Genomic DNA, 4,943 nt, shown 5'->3' on the forward strand with positions numbered 1-4,943 from the left:
GGCGGTGTCACGCCAAATTTCTTCCCCCCTACAAAAACCTTCCCCCCCATTTACTTCCGGGGCCATGATTAATACAGATGTTTTGTTAACGCTATATTATAAAAATATAACGCTATATTATAAAAATACAGACGTTTTGTTAACGCTATATTATAAAAATATAACGCTATATTATAAAAATACAGACGTTTTGTTAAAGCTATATTATAAAAAATAAATAAAAAACAATTTACAACAAAAGCTATGGGATGACGCATTTACTTCTGGGGTCACATTTCCTCTTATGTCATCCCATAGCTTGTGTTTGTAAATTGTTTTTTTAAATTATTTAATAATATAGTGTTAACAAAACGTCTGTGTTAATCATGACCCCGGAAATAAATGGGGAGGGAAGGTTATTGTAGAGAGAAGAAATTTGGCGTGACAGCGCCAGCACCCCCCGCGACTCCAAAAAGGGAATAAGCGGTAGAAAATGGATGGATGGATGAATGTTTAGAATTAAGTTCATGAATCCAGATGGATCTCTATTACAATCCCCAAAGAGGACACTTTAAGTTGATGATTACTTCTATGTGTAGAAATCTTTATTTATAATTGAATCACTTGTTTATTTTTTCAACACGTTTTTGGTTACTTTTAGATCTTTTTTTCCAAATAGTTCAAGAAAGACCACTACAAATGAGCAATATTTTGCACTGTATTACAATTTAATAAATCAGAAACTGATGACATAGTGCTGTATTTTACTTCTTTATCTCATTTTTTTCCAACCAAAAATGCTTTGCTCTGATTAGGGGGTACTTCAATCAATATATCAATGTTTACTTATATAGCCCTAAATCACTAGTGTCTCAAAGGGCTGCACAAACCACTACCACATCCTCGGTAGGCCCACATAAGGGCAAGGAAAACTCACACCCAGTGGGACATCGGTGACAATAATGACTATGAAACCTTGGAGAGGACGAAAGCAATGGATGTCGAGCGGGTCTAACATGATACTGTGAAAGTTCAATCCATAATGGATCCAACACAGTCGCAAGAGTCCAGTCCAAAGCGGATCCAACACAGCAGCGAGAGTCCCGTTCACAGCGGAGCCAGCAGAAAACATCCCAAGCGGAGGCGGATCAGCAGCGCAGAGATGTCCCCAGCCGATACACAGGCAGTACATGGCCACCGGATCGGACCGGACCCCCTCTACAAGGGAGAGTGGGACATAGGAGGAAAAGAAAAGAAACGGCAGATCAACTGGTCTAAAAAGGGAGTCTATTTAAAGGCTAGAGTATACAAATGAGTTTTACGATGAGACTTAAATGCTTCTACTGAGGTGGCATCTCAAACTGTTATCGGGAGGGCATTCCAGAGTACTGGAGCCCGAAATGAAAACGCTCTATAGCCCGCAGACTTTTTTTGGGCTTTGGGAATCACTAATAAGCCGGAGTCCTTTGAACGCAGATTTCTTGCCGGGATATATGGTACAATACAATCTGCAAGATAGGATGGAGCTAGACTGTGTAGTATTTTATACGTAAGTAGTAAAACCTTAAAGTCACATCTCAAGTGCACAGGAAGCCAGTGCAGGTGAGCCAGTACAGGCGTAATGTGATCAAACTCTCTTGTTCTTGTCAAAAGTCTAGCAGCCGCATTTTGTACAAACTGTAATCGTTTAATGCTAGACATGGGGAGACCCGAAAATAATACGTTACAATAGTCGTGACGAGACGTAACAAACGCATGGATAATGATCTCGGCGTCTTTAGTGGACAAAATGGAGCCAATTTTAGCGATATTACGGAGATGAAAGAAGGCCGTTTTAGTAACGCTTTTAATGTGTGACTCAAAGGAGAGAGTTGGGTCGAAGATAATACCCAGATTCTTTACCGTTAGGGTTAGGGTTAACTTGAATTAAAAAAAATGTTCACATCACTGAAAAAAGGTTGAGACCCACTGTTCTATTCAGCCTGGTCTCCTGCCATTGTTTGAAGCTAATTCACTTTCACTTAGGAACAGAGGAGCTCACAGTGCTCTAAAACAGTGGTTCTCAAATGGGGGTATGCGTACCCCGGGGGGTAATTGAAGGTACGCCAAGAGGTAAGTGAGATTTTTTAAAAATATTCTAAATACAGCAACTTTTCAAAAATCCTTTATAAATATATTTATGGAATAATACTAAAAGAAAATATGAATGTAAGTTCATAAACTGTGAAAAGAAATGCAACAATGCAATATTCAGTGTTACAACCAGATTTTTTGTGGACATGTTCCATAAATATTAAAGATTTCTTGTTTTGTGAATAAATGTTTACAATTAGAGTTGGCGACTTGTCCAGGGTGTACGCCGCCTTCCGCCCGATTGTAGCTGAGATAGGCGGTATCACGCCAAATTTCTTCCCCCCCTACAAAAACCTTCCCCCCCATTTACTTCCGGGGCCATGATTAATACAGATGTTTTGTTAACGCTATATTATAAAAATATAACGCTGTATTATAAAAATACAGATGTTTTGTTAACGCTATATTATTAAAAAATTAAAAAACAATTTACAAACAAAAGCTATGGGATGACGCATTTACTTCCGGGGTCACGTTTCCTCTTATGTCATCCCATAGCTTGTGTTTGTAAATTGTTTTTTAAATTTTTTTAATAATATAGCGTTAACAAAACGTCTGTATTAATCATGACCCCGGAAGTAAATGGGAGGGGGGGGGGGGGGAAGATTTTTGTAGAGAGAAGAAATTTGGCGTGACAGCGCCAGCACCCCCCGCGACTCCAAAAAGGGAATAAGCGGTAGTAAATGGATGGATGGATGTATGTTTAGAATTAAGTTCATGAATCCAGATGGATCTCTATTACAATCCCCAAAGAGGACACTTTAAATTGATGATTACTTCTATGTGTAGAAATCTTTATTTATAATTGAATCTCTTGTTTATTTTTCAACAAGTTTTTAGTTACTTTCATATCTTTTTTTTCCAAATAGTTCAAGAAAGACCACTACAAATGAACAATATTTTGCACTGTCATAAAATCTAATAAATCAGAAACTGATGACAAAGTGCTGTATTTTACTTCTTTATCTCTTTTTTTCCAACCAAAAATGCTTTGCTCTGATCAGGGGGTACTTGAATTAAAAAAAAATGTCACATCAATGAAAAAAGGTTGAGAACCACTGTTCTATTCAGCCTGGTCTCCTGCCATTGTTTGAAGCTAATTCACTTTCACTTAGGAACAAAGGAGCTCGCAGTGCTCTAAAACATTCAGGGCCACACAATGCATTTGGAAATAAGTCTAATTGTAGTTTCTTTTTTTATTATTGCAAAAATAAAAAATAACAAAAGCGTCAGAGAGATGGAGACATGAAGGAGGGGGCAGGTACATGTTTGTGTGTCGTGTGCGCCAATGTAAGACATAGAAACACATTTTTAGCACCGAAAGTGACGTTAAGGCGCCCTTGTGTCTGATTTTTTTAAGAGAATATAAGAGTAATCACCTCGGCGGTGTGTGGAAGAGAGGCGAGGGGGAAGCGAGAAGAGGGGGCGGGCGTGTGTGTGCGTGGACCTCACCGCTGACGGGACCCACAGGCGCCCTGATTGTGCCCCTGCTCGCATCATTCCTGCCGGGGAGGACAAAAGACAAAAAAAGGTTGAGGGGGGCTGAAGGTTGACATCGGAATAAAGGCTCCGAGGATCCCACCTAACGCGCGGTGCTCGCGGGCTGCGTGTACCCCGGGAGGGCGACGGACGGACGGGGGGGGAGAAGGCGGCGTTGGGCTCCAGACTGAGGGGTTTTCCTGCCACAGCAGCGGGATTGTCCCAAAAAAAAAAGGAACACCCTTATTGCATCGTTACATCTGCAGGTAAGTGAATATAAAACATCATATATGTCTCAGCTTAGCTAGCACGACGTTCTGGAACAATCCGCCGCTAATTATCTGACATCAAATACACCCTTAGCTAACCTATGTGCTTACAGTACTGAGAGGGGAACATCTGTGCCTAATTACTTCGCTTTTTTCCCCCCTTTTACGTCTTAACGCAGCATTTAGCCTTGCGCGGCTATTCTGCTCTTAAAATGGGGTGAAATGTCGCAATAAACCCAAATTAGCTGACCTGCTCCGATGCTAGTGTGCGAGCTAACATTAGCGTTAGCATTGCTAAGCTAAGTTGTTATATGCGCAGTGTTGGGCTAACGTAGCTGCTAACGCTAAGGTGGCTAACGTAGCTGCTAATGTTATGGTGGCGTTTATGCGCTCGTAAATGTGACGGCGCTGTCAGTCCGCCAGGAGATAGATTTTGGCAATAATGCTCCTCTGTTGTGCGTTATGACCTAGGGATGTTGCATATGAAATTGTCACGGTACGATATCGTCGCGGTGTTAAGGCCACGGTACGATATTATCGTGGTATGCGGTGTGTGAAAGCAACAGGCGGGGATGTAATTGTACACTAACATAATGTTCTTATAATATATTTTGACTATGTTAACACATGTTTTAAGTGCAAGTAGGTACAAAAAGTGTCTAAAAGTCCATTGTAAAACAATAACTTTCATGTTTAGTGTCCATCCATCCATCCATTTCTACCGCTTATTCCCTTTGGGGTCACGGGGGGCTCTGGTGCCTATCTCAGCTACAATCGGGCAGAAGGCGGGGTACACCCTGGTCAAGTCGCCACCTCATTGCAGCAGTTTTAGTGTCTTTCAGCGTTATAACCTTTTCTATATCACTTTGGAAAGTGCTGACAGTCAGAAAAGTTAACTGGCAATTTTACGGTTTCTTTTGTCGACTATCTTCTTGTGCAATGTTTGCGCTCCCTCCTATATTAGTGTCTATATTGGCTACATTAGCCTACTATCAAAAGGACTTTAAAAGTCTTATAATAGTGTTATAATGAAGGCAACACATGATGTGAGTGTATATATTAGCTATATTAACCTACTCTTAA

The 4,943-nt window shown here is 40.7% G+C and overlaps 1 long non-coding RNA gene across 1 annotated transcript; it reads right to left on the reverse strand.

The window, feature by feature from the left end:
- Positions 1-2,782: 2,782 nt before the first annotated feature.
- On the reverse strand, positions 2,783-4,399 carry LOC133541136 (uncharacterized). The gene is made up of 2 exons (XR_009803799.1): positions 3,695-4,399; positions 2,783-3,614 (listed from the first exon to the last, which is right to left on the reverse strand). It is a non-coding gene; the product is annotated as an uncharacterized LOC133541136 (long non-coding RNA).
- Between the last annotated feature and the right edge of the window lie 544 nt (positions 4,400-4,943).

The sequence above is a fragment of the Nerophis ophidion genome, linkage group LG23 (genome assembly GCF_033978795.1).
Source record: "Nerophis ophidion isolate RoL-2023_Sa linkage group LG23, RoL_Noph_v1.0, whole genome shotgun sequence".
Classification (NCBI taxonomy): domain Eukaryota; kingdom Metazoa; phylum Chordata; class Actinopteri; order Syngnathiformes; family Syngnathidae; genus Nerophis; species Nerophis ophidion.